This window comes from Orcinus orca, chromosome 12 (genome assembly GCF_937001465.1).
Source record: "Orcinus orca chromosome 12, mOrcOrc1.1, whole genome shotgun sequence".
Classification (NCBI taxonomy): domain Eukaryota; kingdom Metazoa; phylum Chordata; class Mammalia; order Artiodactyla; family Delphinidae; genus Orcinus; species Orcinus orca.
In genome coordinates, this window is record NC_064570.1 from 21,048,324 (window position 1) to 21,071,944 (window position 23,621).

Sequence of the window (23,621 nt, forward strand, 5' to 3'; positions counted from 1 at the left end):
CGGGGCTCTCCCGTTGCGGAGCACAGGTTCCGGACGTGCAGGCTTAGCGGCCATGGCTCATGGGCCCAGCCGCTCCAGGGCATGTGGGATCTTCCCGGACCGGGGCACGAACCGGCGTCCCCTGCAGCGGCAGGCGGACTCTCAACCACTGCGCCACCAGGGAAGCCCAAGCCTATGTATTTTTGAAAGAAAATCAGAAAAATAAATGATACACTGGGAGGAGCTTCTAGGTATGAGATTGAGAATCCAAGTGAAGGGGTGAGTCATGAAGAAGGAGGGAGTCACCACTTGTCCAGAGGCTGGAGGATAGGCAGGGGCTGGATGAGGGTGGAGCTATCAGCACAACAATTTAGATGACACTTGTTCTAAACAGACCAGATCTTAGCCACATAAGGTAGAGGTCACTACTGAGTGAAGGGCAGCAGTGCTGGATGAGGATTCAAAGATGAAGATGCTTTGGAGTATCCAATATGGTTAGAGTTCTCAGGAATCAAAAAGGGGTCAGTGAAAGATCACAGACAATATCTCTGCCTCCGTTAAGGTTAGCATGAATTTGAGTTGCATTTCCAAATGACTGGATAGAAGCTATTTTGGGTTAATATTCAAAAGCTAGGGTTTCCAAAACTTTGGAGTCGATTTTAAAGATAAGAAAATTTATTCAGGAATGTAGCCTTTGTTCCTAAACTTAAAGGATTATTGGAAATATTTGGAAGACAGCAGATTGACATATTTTGTTTGTGATGGTTTCCTTTGTTTATATAGGGAGTAGTTGCCACAGAAGTCTCTTGGTCTCATATCTTTTTCATAAAATAAATGTATCACTAGAAACACCAGACATTTTAGTGTTTGACTTAGCACTGAAATAGCACCAAATAGAATCTGTTTAGCCATTTTCAGCCTTCTTCTGTGCTTGCCCATTATTTATGCTGGAGTTATCTCAAAAAATGGATTAAAGGAGAAAGCATGAACCTACAAGCAATCCTTAACCTCAAATATTTGATCTATGTCATCACATTTAAGTCGTTCAGCATCTGCTTAGAAAAGACAACTAGGGAGTTTGGCTTCTCTTCACCCCTTTGAAAGAGTCAACATTAAGACTTATTAATGAGCCAGATTCTCCCCATGCCCAAGTCACCCTGTGGTGGCCCTTTCCCCAACTGCTTAAGGCAATACACAAATAATTGCTTTATGTCATAGATCTGGTTTTACAGAATTAAAAGTAAACCAAAATCTATCTTCTCCCAAAGAAGTCTATGAATCATGTTTTGATAAAAAATAATCACCTTTTATTTAACCATTTTTCAGTTTAAAAATGTATCTACCTGGTCTTAAAGGGGCCCTTTAGTATACTGTGTATAATTCTTCACAAGGCATAACCTAGTCATTAATATGGCTAATCCTAACAACCACGGTCACAACCACTGGGACTCCTATTGATTGAGTCTGAACTAAGTTCCTTACAAATATTGCCTATTGAATATAGATAATCATAATGTAGATTAGACTATAGATAATCATAATCATATGGAGTAGGTATTATTATGATGACCCATGTATGTAAATGTGTAACAAGGACAGTGAGGCTTAGGAAGACTAGGTAACTAGCCTGGTGTCACACAGTTAGTAACTAACAAGGCCAGACTTGAGCGTACATCTGGATGGTTCCAAAGCCTCTACCCTTGCACCATGCATTATAGTTTCTTTACTTAATAAATGCCTCTGTGTGTGACATTATGCTAAATTCTTGACCAGAAACCGGTACCCTTACTTGTTTGTCTTTAATTAAAAAATTTTAAACTTTTCCTTTTAAGTTAATTTTAAACTTAAAAAAAGTTGTACAAGTGGTACAAAAATCCCTGTGTATCCAGATTCCTCAAAAGTTAATCTTAAAAAAAAAAGTTAATCTTACATAATAGAGTACAATGATCAAAATCAGGAAATTAATACCATTCTATTATAGTATCTACAGAAGTTATTCACATTTCACCAGTTCTCCCACTACTGTCCAGGACCTAAACCAGGATGACATATTGCATTTAGTTGTCACGTCTCCTTGATTTCCTTTAGGGCCAGCCCTCCGCTCGCAAGACCCTGGGAGCGAGTGCTTCTGCAGATTTTGCACCCTGGGGGCTTGCTTGCTTCATTCCAGTCCCTTTAGTCTAGAACAGCTCTTCAGTCTTTCTTTGCCTTTCACACCCTTAACCCTTTAAAAAAGTACTCACCAGTTATTTCTGCAGAATGTTCCTTGATTTGTGTTTGTCTGCTGTTTCTTCATGAATAAATTTGCATTGTGGGTTAACTACTATAGAAGTTATGTTGTGTCCTTCTTGGGGCATCGTACCAAGTGGCATGTGATGTTGATTTGTCACGTCGCTTGTGATACTACCTTTGATCATTTGGTTAAGGTATCTGCTAGATTTCCCTACTATAAACTATTTTTTCTTTGCCATTAATAAGTATTTTGCAGGGGAGCTACTTTGAGACTATGTAAATATCCTGTTTCTCATAATACTTTTGCCACTAATTTTATCACTTATTGATCACTCTTGTCTAAAACAGTGATTATTATAGTGTTTGAAAATGGTGACATTCTTTTTCCATCATTACTTCTACATCTATTAATTGGAATTTTATTGTAAGGAAGAGCTTTTTCTTCTTCCCTGTTTATTCAATTATTTATTTATATTAGAATGGACTGATGGATTCTTATTATGTTCTGTGGTTTACAGTCTATTACTATCATTATTTATTTTGTTTGTTCAAATTTGGCCAAAAAAACCCCTTCGAGTTGGCTCCTGGATCCTTTTGATATGTTCCCATCATTTTGTTTTAAGCACTTACTTTCTGGCATCACAGGTTTTCCCAGGCCCATCTTGTACTTTCACTGCCTAGCCATGACATGAGCCATTTCTCCAAGGAGCCCTGGTTCATTCTGTTGGAGCATGGTATTCAGAAACCAAGATCTGGGCATTAGGTGTACTTACTGCTGCTGGAGTATCATTGCTTCTAGTTTCTCTCAGAGGAGAGAGCTAGAAACATATGTGCATATACACATGTTTATATCTATTTGAATACCTATCTTTCTATATATATAATAAAAACCATTATTTCATAGTGATACCTCCAATTCCATTCGAATACCACAAGGTTTATCCTGAATGCTCTTTATTTGTAACCCCATTCTCTGACAATGATAAAACAGGCTCTCATTAGCCACAATATTTTAATTTATTTACTTAATACTAGAATTCACAGAAAGTAATTTCCCATACCCCTGTATGTACATTTGTGCATGGTTCATTTTATCTTTGGTTTTAGTGCACATAGTAAAAATACTGTTTTTCAAAGTAACTGAGGTTTGTTCCTTTTTCTCCTTTGCTTTCTGTATGGTTGTGTTATTCATTTGTTATTTTACAGTTAGGTTTATTTCTTTGTTTGCCCTACCAGTTACCAATTTATTGCCCTTCATCTCCAAATTCACCCTTCATTACTTACTCTGCAATAATGGAGATGGATCCTTTAAGTATTTCTTTTTTGCAATAAGCACAGTGTTATAATTTGCCAGTGAAGGGCCCTACAGGGACATTGTAGAGAAAGGGATTTCTCTTCCTGGTTCCAGGGTGCTGCTGTTTTGTTATCTTCTCACTCCTGTCACATGGCTACCAGTGGTGTGTGGAAAAACCCAGTGCTGCTTGTCCAGACCACAGTGTTCTTTGGTGAGCTCACTGCCTTGACCCTGGTCCAGTGACCACCTCACTGTGTCCCTCCCAGTATGGACATCACACACTCTGGGCCTCGTGCTGCTCTGCTGATGAATGGGTTTCCAGTGTCCCAACTGCTTCTGTGTGCCAGTCCGCTAGTCTTGGCCACTTGGACCCCAGAGGAGTGCTTTTGGTTTGCTGGCCAGCTGTATTTCCTTCCTGAAAGCTTTGGCTTGCCTGTACCACAGAGGGTTATTTCCTGTTTATCTGGTGACTGTGGAGCTGCTCTGGCCCAGAAAATCCACTAATTTTTAGCATTCACTGAATCCAATGAGGTCTGAATCTCATCCTCAGGAAGGAGCCCCTTCCAAGTTCGTTCATTCCTTATACTCTCTCTCTCTATGTTAGAGTATTTTTTAGAGTACTGCTTACACCTTTACAGTTACTCCCATGTTATAGTTTACATTAAATTTCCCTGTTTGAATTAACTGCATGATTTCTACCTCCTGATTGGATTCATACATATTTCATTTGGTTTCCCTTTCCCATCCCTGTTGATTTTGACTATCTATATGCCTTGAGTAAGTGAATCACTACTATCATTGCCGAAAGTCAGAACTATTTAAAAAGGGCTGCTCAGAAGAGTCAATCCCCTGCCCCCATCAGTTCATTCTATCCTATTCTCATTTCCCCCATCCGTTACAACCCATTCCCACGTGCTCCTTGTATGTAACCAATCTCATTAGTTTCTACTTTAGCCTTTCTCTGTTTCCTTTTGCACTATTAAGCAGATACATGTATAATTTCTTATTTCCTTTTTTCTTTCACGAAGGATAGCATCCTACTGATATTCTTTTATACTTTGCTTTTTTCACTTAATATGTCCTAGTAAATACACCATGCCAGTTCATGGATCTTTATCATTCTTTTTTTACAGCTGCATAGTACTCCATCGTCTGCATATACTGTAGTTTATTCAGCTACTCTTTTAATCATGGTTATTTAATATGATTATTTTAAAAAACATGGTTGTTTTCAAACAGTGTTGCAATAAATAATCTGCACATATATATTTTTGTACTTTTGGAGATGTATCTTCAGGTTAGATTCCTAGAAGTGGGATCTCTCAGTTGGGGGGTAAGTGAATGAATTGTTTTGTTAGTCATTGCCAAGTTCCCCTCCCAAAGGGCTGTGCCAATTTGTATTCCCATCAGCAATGCGTGAGAGTGCCTGTTTTCCCCTAACCCTGCCAACAGGATGTGTTGTCATGCTTTTTGAATTTTTGCTTATCTGATAGGTGAGAAACGGTATAGTTCTAACTTGCATTTCTTTAATTATGAGTTATTTGAATATCTTTTCAAATGTTTAAATGACATATATACATTTTAAAATAAATTTTCTGTTCCTGTCTTTTTTTCTGTTTTTCTCTTGAGTTTGGTCATTTCTCCTTCTTACAGAATTCTTTAAATATTGAGGATATTAGCCCCTTGTCTCTGGTATAAGTTACAAACATTTTTCCTAGCATGTCAGCAGCCTTTTGACTTTCGCCATACAAGTCAATCTATTTTATTTTTTTCCTGTATTGGAAGTCATGGTTAGAAAGACTTTCCCTCTACCAAGGTTAAAGAGGAATATACCCATATTTTCTTCCCATACTTACATAGTTTAAATGTCTATGTTCAGATTCCTGATTCATTTAGTTTATTCTTGTGTATGGTGTGAGATAGGTATAGATTTTGTCTTTTTCTGGTAGTTACCCAGTTTTCCCTATTTTTGCCCCAGCAATGTGAGATGCCCTTTGTCACACACTAAATTTCCATATGTACGTGGGTCTCTTCAGGGACTTTTTATTCTATCCCACTGGTCTGTTTGCCTAATCATGTGCCAGTATCCAACTGCTTTAGATATAAAGGCTTTATAGCAGACTTTAGTGTTTGGTAGAGCCAGTTTCCCTTAGAGTTATTCTTTTTAATTGATCTCCTGGCTATACTTGCACATTTATTTTTCCATACTAATGTTAATATCAAATTGTCCTTGATAGTTAATATGATTGAATTATGTGATGATAAACTGAGGAAGCAATTCAGGAGCCCAGAGGTACAATTGCATCAGCAGTTAATAATTCAGCCAATGGGAGTCCATGGCAGAGAGACTTGGGTCCTAGCATCAGTAGCACAGATGGAGTAAGCAAAGTCGTAGAGGTAGGAGGCAAACACCAGGTAAGATCCATATCCTGGAAATCATGGTTGGCTAAAGCCTCAAATCAGAAGTTCAGAAGCAGTGGCCAAGCTCAGAAGTTGGCACATCACAGCCTTACACAACTGTGGTAAAGAGCCAGCAGTCTCAGTGTGGGAGCCCACAAATTCTGAGTCCACAGGTGAAGTGAACTTAAGTTACCCATTGGGTAGGAAAATTCTCAACTCTCTATTCAAATAACCAACAATATGGCTTTAAAGAGTTTTGTTTAAGTGTATTTATGCCTGACATATTTCTGGAGTAAGCTTTGTCTCATTTTGTTCCTGGGAAATCTAAGTTCCCTCTTGCAGAGTTCAATAATTTGAAACTAAAAGTTTTAAATGCATTTTAAACAGCCACTTTCCCTCCTCTACCCACACATTTACTAAAATAAACAAGGCCACCCTACAAGCCGCTCTTTGATTTGCATAGCAGCGAGAGCTGATGCAAATTCTCACATTTGGGGCTATTTCAGTTTCTGGGATGGCAAAGAGTTTCTTTCCTTAAATAATCTTGAGCATGGTACCTTTTCTAAAGCATGGTTACTGTAAAGTGAAACATTTGAGGAAATAAAGTGTTCATGATAAAAGAAAAATTTTAGATGGTGTCAGGTTTGATTTTTGCAGTAAGAAAACATCACATCCCTCAGTGGAGAGTTCGAATTTGTAGCCCGGAGGCTGGCTATGGCTACAGCCTTACTCCCACCCGCTCCCTGTCACACAGGGCTCCACCAGTCCTGCCCTCCACACACACGTGTCACTTTTTCCTTCTCATAAAAAAGCAGGACCTGAAGCCCCTTTGCACACTCTTCTGAGTCTTTTCTCCTTAAAAGCATAAAATTGCCACCTGCTGTGTTTCTCTTTTTTCCTAAAGTAAATTCAGGAGCTTTGTAATTTTAGCCTAATGTTTGTAGAGAATCCAGCAGAGCATATGCTCGTAAACGGGTAAAGAATAAACCCTGATTTATCCAACCTGGTGGTAAGACTGTGAAGTCAGCTCGGCTTGTCACGTCCTCACCCCTTTCTCCCATGGTACCATCTCATCCTGCCCTATTGTCTGGAGATGTCCAGTGTCCCTGGTTGTGCGTCCAGTGCATGAACATTGTTATGTTAACAAGGGTTGATAATGGGAAATTAACTGGTAAAGCAAATTGGAGGAAAAGGAGAGGGAATTAATATCTATAGAGCATCTACTTTGTCCAAGGCAAAAGTGCTTTAAGTACCTTGTTTCATCTAAATATCATACCCCTCCATGAAGTGGGCATTTCACTGTGTCATTTTTCACTTTGTCATTTTTTTCACTGTGTCATTCATTAGCCAGATTTTTTTCACTGTGTCATTCATTAGCCAGATTTTCTCTTGCCTCTGCCTGACCCAGAGCCCTTGCTGAATTATGGTGCCTTCATTTTTTCTTTCTTTTTAACATCTTTATTGGAGTATAATTGCTTTACAATGTTGTGTTAGATTCTGCTGTGTAACAAAGTGAATCACCTATACGTATACATATATCCCCATATCCCCTCCCTCTTGCCTCTCCCTCCCAACCCTCTAGGTGGTCACACAGCACCAAGCTGATCTCCCAGTGCTATGCAGCTGCTTCCCACTAGCTATCTAGTTTACATTTGGTAGTGTATATATGTCCATGCCACTCTCTCACTTCGTCCCAGCTTACCCTTCCTCCTCCCCGTGTCCTCAAGTCCATTCTCTACGTCTGAGTCTTTATTCCTGTCCTGCCCCTAGGTTCATCAGAACCTTTTTTTTTTTTTTTTTTTAGATTCCATATATATGTGTTAGTATACGGTATTTGTTTTTCTCTTTCTGACTTACTTCACTCTGTATGACAGACTCTAGGTCCATCCACCTCACTGCAAATAACTCAATTTCCTTCCTTTTTATGGCTGAGAAATATTCCATTGTATATATGTGCCACATCTTCTTTATCCACTCATCTGTCGATGGATGCTTAGGTTGCTTCCATGTCCTGGCTATTGTAAATAGTGCTGCAGTGAACATTGTGGTATATGTCTCTTCTTGAATTATGGTTTTCTTAGGGTATATGCCTAGTAATGGGATTGCTGGGTCATATGGTAGTTCTATTTTTACTTTTTAAAGGAACCTCCATACTGTTCTCCATAGTGGCTGTATCAATTTACATTCCCACCAACAGTGCAAGAGGGTTCCCTTTTCTCCACACCCTCTCCAGCATTTACTGTTTGTAGATTTTTTGATGATGGCCATTCTGACTGGTGTGAGGTGATACCTCATTGTGGTTTTGATTTGCATTTCTCTAATTAGTGATGTTGAGCATCCTTCCATGTGTTTGTTGGCAATCTGTATATCTTCTTTGGAGAAATGTCTATTTAGGTCTTCTGCCCATTTTTGGATTGGGTTGTTTGTTTTTTTGATATTGAGCTGAATGAGCTGCTTGTATATTTTGCAGATTAATCCTTTGTCTGTTGCTTTGTTTGCAAATATTTTTTGCATTCTGAGGGTTGTCTTTTCGTCTTGTTTATGTTTTCCTTTGCTGTGCAAAAGCTTTTAAGTTTCCTTAGGTCCCATTTGTTTATTTTTGTTTTTATTTCCATTTCCCTAGGAAGTGGGTCAAAAAGGATCTTTTGTGATTTATGTCATAGAGTGTTGTGCCTATGTTTTCCTCTAAGAATTTTATAGTGTCTGGCCTTACATTTAGGTCTTTAATCCATTTTGAGTTTATTTTTGTATACGGTGTTCTAATTTTATTCTTTTACATGTAGCTGTCCAGTTTTCCCAGCACCACTTATTAAAGAGGCTGCCTTTTCTCCATTGTATATTCTTTCCTCCTTTATCAAAGATAAGGTGACCATATGTGCGTGGGTTTATCTCTGGGCTTTCTATCCTGTTCCATTGATCTATATTTCTGTTTTTGTGCCAGTACTATACTGTCTTGATTACTGTAGCTTTGTAGTATAGTCTGAAGTCAGGGAGCCTGATTCCTCCTGCTCTGTTTTTCTTTCTCAGGATTGCTTTGGCTATTCAGGGTCTTTTGTGATTCCATACAAATTGTGAAATTTTTTGTTCTAGTTCTGTGAAAAATGCCAGTGGTAGTTTGATAGGGATTACATTGAATCTGTAGATTGCTTTGGGTAGTATAGTCATTTTCACAATGTTGATTCTTCCAATGCAAAACATGGTATATTTCTCCATCTGTTTGTATCGTCTTTAATTTCTTCCATCAGTGTCTTATAGTTTTCTGCATCCAGGTCTTTTGTCTCCTTAGGTAGGTTTATTCCTAGGTATTTTATTCTTTTTGTTGCAATGGTAAATGGGTGTGTTTCCTTAATTTCTGTTTCATATTTTTTGTTGTTAGTGTATAGGAATGCAAGAGATTTCTGTGGATTAATTTTGTATCCTGCTACTTTACCAAAATCATTGATTAGCTCTAGTAGTTTTCTCGTAGCCTCTTTAGGATTCTCTATGTATAGCATCATGTCATCTGCAAACAGTGACAGTTTTACTTCTTCTTTTCTGATTTGGATTCCTTTTATTTCTTTTTCTTCTCTGATTGCCGTGGCTAAAACTTCCAAAACTATGTTAAATAATAGTGGTGAGAGTGGACAACCTTGTCTTGTTCCTCATCTTAGAGGAAAAGGTTTCAGTTTTTCACCATTGAGAATGATGTTGTCTGTGAGTTTGTCATATATGGCCTTTATTATGTTGAGGTAGTTTCCCTCTATGTCTAATTTCTGGAGAGTTTTTATCATAAATGGGTGTTGAATTTTGTTCAAAGCTTTTTCTGCAGGTACTGAGATGATCATATGGTTTTTCTCCTTCAGTTTGTTAATATGGTTTATCACATTGATTGATTTGCATGTATTGAGGAATCCTTGCATTCCTGGTATAAACCCCACTTCATTATGGTGTATGATCCTTTTAATGTGCTGTTGGATTCTGTTTGCTAGTATTTTGCATCTATGTTCATCAGTGATATTGGCCTGTAGTTTTCTTTCTTTGTGACATCTTTTTTTTTTGCGGTACGTGGGCCTCTCACTGTTGTGGCCTCTCCCGTTGTGGAGCACAGTCTCCAGACGCTCAGGCTCAGCGACCATGGCTCACGGTCCCAGCCGCTCCGCGGCATGTGGGATCTTCCTGGACCGGGGCACGAACCTGTGTCCCCTGCATCGGCAGGCGGACTCTCAACCACTGCGCCACCAGGGAAGCCTTCTTTGTGACATCTTTGTCTGGCTTTGGTATCAGGGTGGTGGTGACCTCGTAGAATGAGTTTGGGAGTGTTCCTCCCTCTGCTATATTTTGGAAGAATTTGAGAAGGATAGGTGTTAGCTCTTCTCTAAATGTTTGATAGAATTTGCCTGTGAAGCCACCTGGTCCTGGGCTTTTGTTTGTTTGGAGATTTTTAATCACAGTCTCAATTTCAGTGCTTGTGATTGGTCTGTTTATATTTTCTATTTATTCCTGGTTCAGTCTCAGAAGGTTGTGCTTTTCTAAGAATTTGTCCATTTCTTCCAGGTTGTCCATTTTATTGGCAGAGTTGCTTGTAGTAAATCTCTCATGATCCTTTGTATATCTGCAGTGTCAGTTGTTACTTCTCCTTTTTAATTTCTGATTCTGTTGATTTGAGTCTTCTCCCTTTTCTTCTTGATGAGTCTGGCTAATGGTTTATCAATTTTGTTTATTTTCTCAAAGAACCAGATTTTTGTTTTATTGATCTTTGCTATTTTTTCCTTCATTTCTTTTTCATTTATTTCTGATCTGAGCTTTATGATTTCTTTCCTTCTGCTAGGGTTTTTTTGGTCCTTCTTTCTCTAATTGCGTTAGGTGTAAGGTTATGTTGTTTATTTGAGATTTTTCTTGTTTCTTGAGGTAGGATTGTGTTGCTATAAAATTCTCTGTAAGAACTGCTTTTGTTGCATCCCATAGGTTTTAGGTCTTCATATTTTCATTGTCATTTGTTTCTAGGTATTTTTTTAATGTATATAAATTTATTTTTTAATTTATTTTTGGCTGTGTTAGGTCTTCATTGCTGCATGCAGGTTTTCTCTAGTTGCAACGAGCAGGGGCTACTCTGTTGCTGTGCATGGGTTTCTCATTGTGGTGGCTTCTCTTGTTGCGAAGCACGGGCTCTAGTCACGTGGGCTTCAGTAGTTGTGGCTCGTGGGCTCAGTAGTTGTGGCTCACTGGCTTGTTGCTCCACAGCATGTGGGTTCTTCCCAGACCAGGGCTCAGACCCATGTCCCCTGCATTGGCAGGTGGATTCTAAAGTACTGCGCCACCAGGGAAGCCCGGCATTTTTTGATTTCCTCTTTGATTTCTTCAGTTATCTCTTGGTTATTTAGTAGCATATTGTTTAGCCTCCATGTGTTCGTATTTTTTACATTTTTTTTCTGTAATTGATATCTAGAGTTATAACGTTGTGGTCCGAAAGATACTTGATATGATTCCAATTTTCTTAAATTTACCAAGGCTTGATTTGTGACCCAAGATGTGATCTATCCTGGAGAATGTTCCATGAGGACTTGGGAAGTAAGTGTATTCTGTTGTTTTTGGATGGAATGTCCTATAAATATTAATTAGATCCACCTTGTCTCATTTGTCATTTAAAGCTTGTGTTTCCTTATTTATTTTCATTTTGGATGATCTGTCCATTGGTGAAAGTGGGTGTTAAAGTCCTCTACTATTATTGTGTTACTGTCTATTTCCCCTTTTATGGCTCTTAGCAGTTGCCTTATGTACTGAGGTGCTATGTTGGGTGCATACATATTTACAATTGTTATATCTTCTTCTTGGATTGATCCCTTGATCATTATGTAGTGTCCTTCTTTGTCTCTTGTAATAGTCTTTATTTTACAGACCATTTTGTCTTATATGAGAATTGCTACTCCAGCTTTCTTTTGATTTCCATTTGCATGGAATATCTTTTTCCATCCCTCATTTTCAGTCTGTATGTGTCCCTAGGTCTGAAGTGGGTCTCTTGTAGACAGCATATATATGGGTCTTGTTTTTGTATACTTTCAGCCAGTCTATGTCTTTTGGTTGGAGCATTTAATCCATTTACATTTAAGGTAATTATCAATATGTATATTCCTATTACCATTTTATTAATTGTTTTGTGTTTGTAGGTTTTTTTCTTCTCTTGTATTTCCTGCCTAGAGAAGTTCCTTTAGCATTTGTTGTAAAGCTGGTTTGGTGGTGCTGAATTCTCTTAACTTTTGCTTGTCTGTAAAGGTTTTAATTTCTCCATCGAATCTGAATGAGAGTCTTCCTGGGTAGAGTAATCTTGGTTGTAGGTTTTTCCCTTTCATCACTTTAAATATGTCCTGCCACCCGCTTCTGGCTGGCAGAGTTTCTGCTGAAAGATCAGCTGTTAACGTTATGGGGATTCCTTTGTATGTTATTTGTTGCTTTTCCCTTGCTGCTTTTAATATTTTTTCTTTGTATTTAATTTTTGATAGTTTGATTAATATATGTCTTGGCATTTTCTCCTTGGATTTATCCTGTATGGGACTCTCTGTGCTTCCTGGATTTGATTGACTATTTCTTTTCCCATGTAAGGGAAGTTTTCAACTATAATCTCTTCAAATATTTTCTCAGACCCTTTCTTTTTCTCTTCTTCTTCTGGGACCCCTATAATTCGAACGTTGGTGCATTTAATGTTGTCCCAGAGGTCTCTGAGACTGTCCTGAATTCTTTTCATTCTTTTTTCTTTATTCTGCTCTGTGATAGTTATTTGCACTCTTTTATCTTCCAGGTCACTTCTCTGTTCTTCTGCCTCAGTTATTCTGCTATTTATTCCTCCTAGAGAATTTTTAATTTCATTTATTGTGTTGTTCATCATTGTTTGTTTGCTCTTTAGTTCTTCTAGGTCCTTGTTAAACATTTCTTTTCTTTTCTCCATTCTATTTCTAAACTTTTGGATCATCTTTACCGTCAGTACTCTGAATTCTTTTTCAGGTAGACTGCCTATTTCCTCTTCATTTGTTTTTTCTGGTGAGTTTTTACCTTGCTTCTTCATCTGCTGCTTATTTCTCTGTCTTCTCATTTTGTTTAACTTACTGTGTTTGGGGTCTCCTTTTTCACAGGCTGCAGGTTTGTAGTTCCCATTGTTTTTGGTGTCTGCCTCCAATGGGTGAGGTTGGTTCAGTGGCTTGTGTAGGCTTCCTAGTGGAGGGGACTGGTGCCTATGTTCTGGTGGGTGGGGCTGGATCTTGTCTTCCTGGTGGGCAGGGCCGCATCCAGTGGTGTGTTTTGGGGTGTGTGTGAACTTAGTATGATTTTAGGCAGCCTCTCTGCTAATGGGTAGGGTTGTGTTCCTGTCTTATTAGTTGTTTGGCATGGCGCATCCAGTACTGGAGCTTGCTGGCCATTAGGTGGAGCTGGGTCTTAGCATTGAGACAGAGATCTCTGGGAGAGCTCTCGCCGATTGATAGTACATGGGGCCAGGAGGTCTCTGGTGGTCCAATGTCCTGAACTCGGCTGTCCCACCTCAGAGGCTCAGGCCTGACAGCAGGCTGGAGCACCAAGACCCTATCAGTCACATGGCTCAGAAGAAAAGGGAGAAAAAAAGAAAGAAAAAAGAATAAAAATAAAAGTAAAAATATAATAAGTTAAAAAATTATTAACATAAAAAAGTAATTAAAAAAAAAAGAAGAGCAACCCAACCAATAGACAAATCCACCAATGATAACTAGTGCTAAGAACTAAACTAAGATAAACATAAAAATAAGAAACAACTCCGTCGCAGACAGCAAACCCCAAGTCTACAGTTGCTCCCAAAGGCCATCACCTCAATTTTGAGACTCATTGTCCCAAATTTGGATTCATTGTCTATTCAGGTATTCCACAGATGCAGGGTACATCAAGTTGATTGTGGGGATTTAATCCGCTGCTCCTGAGGCTGCTGGGAGAGATTTCCCTTTCCCTTCATTGTTCGCACAGCTCCTGGGGTTTAGCTTTGGTTTTGGTCCACCTCTGCATGTAGGCCGCCCTCAGGTGTCTGTTCCCTGCCAAGACAGGAGGGGGTTAAAGCAGCGGCTGACTGGGGGCTCTGGCTCACTCAGGCCTGGGGGAGGGAGGGGTACGGTAGTCCTAATTGGAATGCAGGGTGAGCCTGCGGTGGCAGAGGCAGGCATGACATTTCAACAGCCTGAGGCGCACCATGTGTTCTCCCAGGGAAGTTGTCCCTGGGTCATGGGACCCTGGCAGTGGTGGGCTGCACAGGCTCCCGGGAGGGGAGGTGTGGATAGTGACCTGTGCTTGCACGCAGTATTCTTGGTGGCAGCGGCAGCAGCCTTAGCATTTCATGCCCATCTCTAGGGTCCGAGCTGATAGCCGTGGCTTGTGCCCATCTCTGGAGCTCGTTTAGGCAGTGCTCTGCCTTCTGTGGGCACACGGGGAAGGAATTCCCCTCTCCTCGCACACCCCGAAACAATGGTCTCTTGCCTCTTAGGCAGTTCCAGACTTTTTCCCGGGCTCCCTCCCAGCTAGCTGTGGCGCACTAGCCCCCTTCAGGCTGTGTTCACGCAGCCAACCCCAGTCCTCTCCCTGGGATCTGACCTCCGAAGCCAGAGCCTCAGCTCCCAGCCCTCACCCGCCCCAGCGGGTGAGCAGACAAGCCTCTCGGGCTGGTGAGTGCTGGTTGGCACTGATCCTCTGTGTGGGAATCTCTCCGCTTTGCCCTCCGCACCCCTGTTGCTGCGCTCTCCTCCGTGGCCCCGAAGCTCCCCCCCCCCGCCCAACCACCCCCGCCCCCCCGTCTCCGCCCGAGAAGGGGTTTCCTAGTGTGTGGAAACTTTTCCTCCTTCACAGCTCCCTTCCAGAGGTGCAGGTCCTGTCCCTATTCTTTTGTCTCTGTTTATTCTTTTTTCTTTTGCCCTACTCACGTACATGGGGAGGTTCTTGCCTTTTGGGAGGTCTGAGGTCTTCTGCCAGCATTCAGTAGGTGTTCTGTAGGAGTTGTTCCATGTGTAGATGTATTTCTGATGTATTTGTGGGGAGAAAGGTGATCTCCATGTCTTACTCCTCTGCCATCTTGAAGGGCCCCCCTCCAGTGCCTTCTGATTTATTCAGTGCCTAGGACAATGTCTGCTGCATAGTAGGTACTCAGAAATCTTGTGCTTATTTGTTGCTTAACCACGGACCTTCAAAGCTTCAAAGCCTGGTCCCCAAATCATTACTTTCAAAGTTGTGGGTGTTAGCAAGGCTGCTTTGGTAGATGAAGGCCTTTTCAGTATTACTCTTTTATCTCAGCCACACTGTTTAGAACACTGCTTTGTCTGACCCTGGATAAGATTTCCCTGACTTCTCTGATTCTGTTTCTTCTCTTTTCTGTGCCTTTGGCTGACCCCAAATTTAGAAAATCTCATAATATAATTTGACCCTCTAGATTTTCTCAAAAGTCTGTCCCTAATGACTGAGCTTACTCTGCACTGCTAGAATGCCAGCAGAGTCTGACCTCAAAAGTACTGAGTCTGCTTTTTCCCAACTGAGAATGTCATTCATATTTCTTTTCAGGATTCTTCCCAGCACAGGAGGATACTTCTAGATGTGGCCAAATACACATGACCAGTAAACAAATGTAAACATGCTTGACTTCCACTAACCACTGGGAAAATGATAATTAAAATTAAGAGAAGCCATTTTTCCATCCAACAGACTACCATGAGTTTAAAAAATTGAAAATATCCAAAGTTAGCATGGATGTGGGAAAACTCTCATCTATTTTTGGTGCGAGTGAATATTGATGAACATCTTTAGATATCCAATTAACACGGTTGATCAAGATTTCAAATGTACATATTTGCTAGTTTCCTTTTGATGGTTTTCTGTTGTTTGCCAATTAGTTTTTGAATTTTTGTCTCTTTTTTTTCCCCTGTGTTAGGCTTCTCCAGAGAAAGAGAAACAACAGGAGGTAGATAGATGGATAGATAGATAGAGAAATAGCTAGCTAGCTGTAGCTGTAAGTAAAAGAGGTTTATTATAGAATTTGCTCACATGATTATGGAGGCCAAGGAGTCCCACTATTTGCCATCTGCAAGCTAGAGGACCAGCAATGCCAGTGGTGTAATTCAGTCCAGGTCTGAAGGTCTGAGAAACAGGAACACTGAAGGCAGAAGACAGCTGTCCCAGCTCAAGCAAAAAGAGCAAATTCCTCTTTCTTTTGCTTTTTTGTTCTTTCGGGCCTTCAATGGATTCAGTGAGGCCCACTCACACTGGTGAGGGCAGTCTTCTTTACCCAGTCTACAGACTCAAATACTAATCTCTTCTAGACACACTCTCACAAACACACTGAGAAATAATGTTTAACCAGCTATCTGGGCATCCCTTAGCCCAATCATATTGACATGTAAAATTAACACATAAAATCTTTTTCTTTTCTTCCTTTCTTTCCTTCTTTCTTTCTTTCTTTCTCTCTCTCTGTCTTTCTTCCTTTCTTTCTCTCGCTCTCTCTCTTCCTTCCTTCCTTTCTTTCTCTTTCTTTCTTTCCTTCTTTCTTTCTTTCTTTCTTTCTCCTTCCTTCCTTCCTTCCTTCCTTCCTTCCTTCCTTCCTTCCTTTCTTTCTTTCTTTCTTTCTTTCTTTCTTTCTTTCTTTCTTTCTTTCTTTCTTTCTTTCTTTCTTTCTTTCTTTCTTTCCTTCCTTCCTTCCTTCTTTCTTTCTTTCTTTTTTTAAAAGAAATCCTGTGGCTGAAATTTGTTTCCTTAAGAGAGTCTTCTTGTGATGTGTGTCCTTCACTTGTTTTCCCCTATGTTCCTTTCATCCTTGCTTGCTTAGTTAGAGAGAGGGAAGCACCTATAACTGGGTTATTTTTTATTTAAAGGACTTTGCTGAGAGCCACCCTCATTCTTGAAGGTCAAAAATAAATGGGAGATGTGTTTCCAAAGAAATGAATTAACAGATATAGGGAGATACCTCAAGCACAGGCTGACTCTGTGCCATTTTAGAGGGTGGACTGGGTTCTGTTCGGACTGGGTTCTGCTCGGACTTTCTCCTCTTCATCCATAACATGTCCAGCTCCCAGGTCTCGTTTCTCTAACTGAAGACCCAGGGCTGTCACCAGCCTACGTGGGGTCATGTGTGAATTACAAGAGGGCTTTGGGTAATGCCTGCTGGCTAGTGCTTGGGGAGCAGATGCTGTCTTCAGGTGATCTGGGGAAAGGATTTAGCTCTGCTTGTAGAACAGAGCAGGGGCTTCATTCCAGCTCCCTCTGCTCAGCCTCTGGGCCAGGCATCCTTTTGCAGGGCCTGCCTGCACAACCTTCCCTGAAGCCCTGCAAAGTATGCTGGCTTTGTCTTCAGATCTGACATTGAGGAAATCGGCATTTTGCCTGAGCTCTAAAGACATGGTCCTTAGACTCCCCCACCTCAGTCCAGGCTTTAGAGTTTTGGGCAGTATGTTTTGTTTGGGGCATGGTCATTTCTTTGTTTCATTGAAGACAGTTTTCAGAGAAAAGAGTAAAATAAAATCCCTACTTCTTCTACCACGTTAACCAGAAGTTTAATTTCAGAAACATAACATTATAACTATTTGAAATTGTCTTTCATTTTATACTTTTTTTCAATGCTCACTTCACTCATTCACAATTGGCTGTGTTAGTCATGTACACTCTCTGCAGAGAGAATAAGTACTTAGATTGCTAAACTTACACAGTATTGCTCAAAAACACTTTTTTTCCCCTTGACTTTTGTGCCAGCAAGATCTTTCTCAGCCATCCTGGGTTCTTGTACTCTCCTATGTTCCTTTGCAGTTTTCCGAAGAACGCAGCTGTCTGGGAAGGCACACTAAAGGGGTCAACACTTAGATCATGGAATAATTCATCCATTTCCAATAAACAGCACCAAACCGAGCATTAGTTGGTTTCAGAATTCCAGTTGACTGTGATGATCGTTTTAGCTAAACTCTCAGCTGCTGGCAGGACTGGTGGAATGGTCTGCGTGAGGCTGTGCCTGTTTGTAAGTCCACACTGGGCACGGGGAGGTAGGGAACAAAACAACTACTTGGTTAAGAAATGCTAGTTTGTTGACGATTTTTTTTTTTTTTTTTGCTTGTTTAAAATTTTTCTTTTCCTGGGTTGTTCGGTCCAACTGGAAAAAACCAGTTTACAATTGACCAGATAGGGAAAGAGTCGGGTGTGGAAATCCAAATTAATTAGAGTTTTTTTCTAACTGATTCTGATACCTTAGGGATTACCACCCTGGGCCACTGGTTTTGTTTGTGGGCAGCCACTGGTGAGGAGAGCTCTTGGGCATCTTTTTGTTTTTCCCGAAGGCTGTGTCTTTGGCCTTAGAACAATTACTGATGTGCTCACGACCCTCCTATGAGTCCACCCAGCAGGGTGGCCAGGCCAGGACTTCGGCTCCGTCTCTTGCACGTGGAAGTGTCTCCTACATACTTAGATTTTGTGACCCGGACTCCAGGGTTTGAACAACAGCCCTGTTTGTAAATAGCTTTAAAAGAACACTTCAGTGTCCCCAAGTTGTACTGAGAATTTTTCTCCTGTTTTGTAACTTTGGTGTGTGGGGGGTGGGTAGGTTGGGGTGGGGTGTGTGTGTGTTTCAGTTTAAAGTCCTCAGAAGAGAGTCTTTTCTTTTTTTTTCTTTTTTTATTTTTTTTGAGAGTCTTTTCTTGTAAAGATTCTTTGTTTTAAAAATAGTATTCTTTGGTTTCCAATTTGCTTTTTATGAGGAGAAACCATAAAAACATATTCATTTATAAGGAGGAGTGGGGTAAAGAGCATACAAGAAATGCATACTTAACAGAACAGCTGTGACAATGTCTTCGTCTAACCAGCATGGTCCAGCACATTAAAAAAAATAAAAATAAAAATAATCCCGGGCTTCCCTGGTGGCGCAGTGGTTGAGAGTCCGCCTGCCGATGCAGGGGACACGGGTTCGTGCCCCGGTCCGGGAAGATCCCACATGCCGCGGAGCGGCAGGGCCCGTGAGCCATGGCTGCTGAGCCTGCGCATCCGGAGCCTGTGCTCCGCAACGGGAGAGGCCACAACAGTGAGAGGCCCGCGTACCGCAAAAAAAAAAAAAAAAAAAAAAATCCCAGTACCAAACAAATTACTCTTCAAGGGGAGGAGGTTGAGAGCAGTGTGTACAGAAAGTGTCCAGTTTAGGTAGAAAATGTAAAAGAATTGACCTCCGCCTCAGGGTCTGCTGAGTATTGTGGATAGACCCGGGACTGGGATGAACATCGTCTCAAACATGCTCACCGCCCAGGTCGTCTGTAATTTGCACTGAGGTGTAATTGAAGCTGCTTTCCAAGATGATCAATGTTTCCTTAGCATAAAAATCGGGGATCAGCACGTGATCTCCTTGGCTGGCTGGGGTTGGATTTCAGCGGAGGCTCAAGAGAAGAGAATCAAGCATCGGGAATATTTGGACCACGTGAAGCCGCTGGGGATCCTACACACCTGAGGCGTTTTGTGTAACAATTTTAACAGTTGCTGCCACGTTGCATCGTAGTCTTACCAGTCTTGCTAAAACATATTGCACTTTTCTGTTTCTTCAAAGCATGATAAATAAAATGAAACCTTTTTTTTTATTAATTCCATTTTTTCTCAAATTCTTTTCCCATTTAGGTTATTACAGGGTATTCAGTATTGAGCAGAGTTCCCTGTGCTATACACTAAGTCCTTGTTGGTTATCTATTTTAAATATAGCAGTGTGTACTTTTTAAATGTTTAAATCAGGAATAGCCTCAAAGCATTGATCAGTGTCTCCAGCTGTCGGCAGAGCTGGTTCCAGGGCCTGTGGAGGTTTGGGAGACCATCCTTTTGAATAGTGTGTCTGCTTTTGGTGGATATTGGTGTTGTTTCCCTGCCTTGTGGTCTGGGGTGCCTTCTCAGTGCCATCAGTGTGTGGCCTGCAGCCCCTGACCTGTAGGAGCATCTCTTCTATTTCCTTCTTTGCTGCTCCCAGGCTTCTGGGTGCTGAAAAACCCTTCAAACCAGCTTGTTAAGGTTGTTAAACTGGAGTCTGAGACACCAGCCAAGGCCTGAGAGGACTCAGCATGTACCATCTCTAGTGTGGACCAGAAGAGAGCTATTTTTGCCTAAAAGGTGCCTTTCTTGCTTACTTCTTGCCTCTGGCTGTGTTTTGTGTAGATGAGGGTTTTGGCTAGCATAATTTGATAGATTAGGAATCACTGTGGTTTGAAGGAAAAAGATGAATAAAAATAGGGTAAAGGCCCTATTGTATTTGGAAGTTGTGTTCTACCCTGACCACGTCAAGGCAGAATCCCCTACAACTGCTTTAACACCGCGTGGCTGGGCCCTAGGAGAGCTGTCAGCGAGCCTAGACTGTTGGGGGACTATAAAACAGAAACGTGGCTCTGGGTGAATTTGGTAGAAGGAAATGTGACTTCCTGTCCTGTTGCTACCTTGGAAAATAAACCGTCCATCATGGATCTGTTTCCTTAATTGTAAGTTGAAATATTTAAAACAGAAAATAAGAGTCTTCTAGCTTAGCATTCTGAATTGTGTGTGTGTTTCTATTTCAAGTCCTTTAAAATACAAGACTCATGGCAGGTGGCCAAATAGTACGCATCGCATCCAGTGCCGTCCTGACATCAGCTATCAGGACAGGAGCAGCAGAACAAATGCCCTGGGCCTCTCTCATCAACCCTGACCTGACGGAACAGGGCAGGCAATGTCGGAGATGGACACCACTTTTCTGCACAGAAACCTTTTAGCCAGCATCCATTAGACAGCAGAGAACGGGGTGACTTCTCTGCCGGGGCCCCAGAGCTGTCAAAATTGATGAATAAGAATAATTCTGACACACTCCTCATTGGTGTATGGTGGGCTGCCTGAATTTTAAAATCCTCTTCCTTTCTCTAAAAATGTTATATCTCATTCTGTATGTTCCAAGATGATCTACATTTAATATTTTTCCACCCCCTTAAATCTTGCCATCTACATGCTGATGGGTGAAGGGATATCTCATTCTGAAAATCTCAAGCAACTTTTAATTTTAACAAAACTGCAAAATTCATAAATTTTAAAAGGAAAGAAGAGGGGTGGGGAGGCGTATTTCACTTTCAACGTGTTGTCAGAAAGGAGTGAGCTAGAGTCTGGAGACAAAATCTTGGCCATGAAATGATGACAAGATACCCATGATTCTGATCTGTCACAGTGATGATAACAGACAGATTGGTTCTTCCCGAGGGTCCTGGGGGCTTCCTGAGGATGGCGGCTGGTTTGGAACCAGAGCTGAGATTTCCTCCTCTCCTCTTCAGATTGTGTTTGCAGCATGCTCGCCAGACATGGAATCTTAGAAGAGCCACTGCAAATGCTAGATGCAGTCTGTAGAATTCATTGTCTTTTAAATTTGGATATCATTCATGACCACACACATGCTTAGGAAATGGAGTATGCATATGTCATTCAGATGCTCCTGGTACAGTACGTATACTTGTGAAAATGTATCTGTGTAAGGTACTAGAGTCTCTTATAAGGTCCAAAAAAAATCCTGTGTGGATCTGTCCACTTTATAGACCCCAAGGACACCTCTGATCCCTGGTTAGTCATCCATTCACCCACGTCCCCAGTGCTCTGAGAGCTTCTGGGATTGCCTGCTAGGGTCTAATTCATACACTGTATTTACATGTTGAATTATAATCCTACTCTACCTAAATCAAATCACTGCCTTGCTTTCCTATTACCTATAACAATAAAGTCAAATTCCTTGCTTGAGTTCCAAGGCCCTTCTGATCTGGTCCATACCTCCCACCTCCTCTCCTGTCACTGTCCTGCCCAATCCCTCTCCTTCTCAGCCGCCCTGGCCTTCTTTCTGTTCCTAGAGCACCAATCTCATTTCCTCAGGGCTGTCGCACTTTCTGTTCTCTGTGCCTGGAATGCACGTTTCACTCTGCAAGACTGGCTGCAGCTTCTTGACATTTATTCTGTTCCCTGACCAAATGTCCCAACCTCCGAGAGGTCTTTCCCAACTACCCTATCAACCGCTACTCCCTCTCCATCACTTATCACATGAGCGTTTTATTTTTCTTCTCACTCTGAGACTGGATCTCTGTTTATCCGCTTGCCATCTGCCCGTCTCCCAGGCAAGAGAGCGAGCTCAACGGCAGCACGGACATTGCCGATGTTTTTCAAGGCCCCCTGGGCAGCCCCGAGAAACGGGCCTGGCACGGAGGGTGGCTGACTCCATATGTGTGGACTCAGTGACCACACCTGCACTAGCTGCAAAGTGAGAGTCATGTTTTGGGAGTCAGAACGACAACAACAAACTAAACTAGGAAAATAAAATTTCTTCTGAACGATTGGCCCAAATGTCATAAATCTCCATTTCCCGCTGGATTTACATCACTTGCTTTTGTTTGTTTGTTTTTTTTTTTTGGTACGCGGGCCTCTCACCGCTGCAGCCTCTCCCGTTGCGGAGCACAGGCTCCGGACACGCAGGCTCAGCGGCCATGGCTCACGGGCCCAGCTGCTCTGTGGCATGTGGGATCCTCCCGGACCGGGGCACGAACCCGCGTCCCCTGCATCAGCAGGCAGACTCTCAACCACTGCACCACCAGGGAAGCCCCATCACTTGCTTTTGGACAAACGAAAAAGTACAATTCTCTTATATCCCAGAGACTTTTCTGCATCCATTTGCTTCCTCCCATCCCTGTCACCTTGGAAATCGCTCGCTCAGCTGGCCGTGCTCTCCTGTCTCCTCTAAAGCCGATTTGCAGCTCCTGCCCTGAGGAAGCCCTTCTCATCAGCCTGTCCCTCCACCTCCGTCCTCACTCCTCAGCACATTTGGGTGCTGGCATGTTCACAGGCATCCTATGTGTGAATTTGCCCTTGCTCATGTCCTTTTCTAGAAAAGTAACTTTATCCTTTGATGTAGAGGTAGCAGGGAGAGGGACAGGCAAGGGTACTTTGTAATCATATTTTCAGTTACTTGAAAGTAAAAAATTGTGATTTTTTTTCCCCCTTTGCAAAAATTTTTTAATGCTGTTAACTGATATCAGAAGCCACCTGGGTCTCCTATTAAATGGGCCTGCTGTCATCTTCAGAAAGGTAGTTTGTTGCCTGAAAGAAACAACAAAGTCTTGTTTGTCTACCGACTAAAATTTAAAACACTCAATGTGACTGTAGCCAATCAGAATGGTCTCAACCTTTCCAGTAATGACAACGTGTCCATGGTCCTTGACAGCAGGACGTGAAGAAGGGCACTTACTCCTGTGAATCACAGGGTGCAGGATTTCGGGGGTCTCTGCCGACCTCCCAGCCCAGGACAGACCCTGTGAAGCCATCCAGCACTGCAGCAGAGCCAGCGAATAATGAGGTCACTCACCTCATCCTTCCTCCTGCCTCTGGGCAGCAGCAAAGCCAACCGACCCTAGTCAAACAGCTTTTACAAGAGCCGCACACACTTTCTCTTCAGTGTTTCCAAAGACAAAACCTTGGCGGGGTGTGTGAAGTGACAACACAGGAAGGCGGTTGTAGGGCCGAACCAACCCTGCTCTCCATTCTCTCTCCCAGGCTCAGAGACCAGCCTGCCTTCCTGTGGTTTCCGTGGAATCGAAATGTTTGCATGGGTTTCGTCATCTCCAGGAGAAGCTAGCTGGTCATGCAGTGACGGCCTCGTCCTTCACCAGGATGCCAAGTGTCGGGGGATGAACCCAGAGACTTCATAGAGCAGGTGTGTCCCCCCATCCTCCACCTGACTTCTGCACCTTCA

At 41.8% G+C, this 23,621-nt stretch overlaps 1 protein-coding gene across 9 annotated transcripts in view; it reads left to right on the forward strand.

Moving 5' to 3' along the window:
• Positions 1-23,621, forward strand: part of ADAT2 (adenosine deaminase tRNA specific 2) — a 105,704-nt gene that overhangs the window by 37,717 nt on the left and 44,366 nt on the right. For 6 of the 9 annotated variants that reach the window (XR_007470667.1, XR_007470673.1, XR_007470674.1 and 3 more), the window contains exon 7: positions 23,423-23,582. The exons of the other annotated variants lie outside the window; for them this stretch is intronic. The gene's annotated coding sequence lies outside the window, so the exon portion shown is untranslated. The remainder of the gene's footprint in view (positions 1-23,422; positions 23,583-23,621) is intronic. 9 annotated transcript variants of the gene reach the window in all.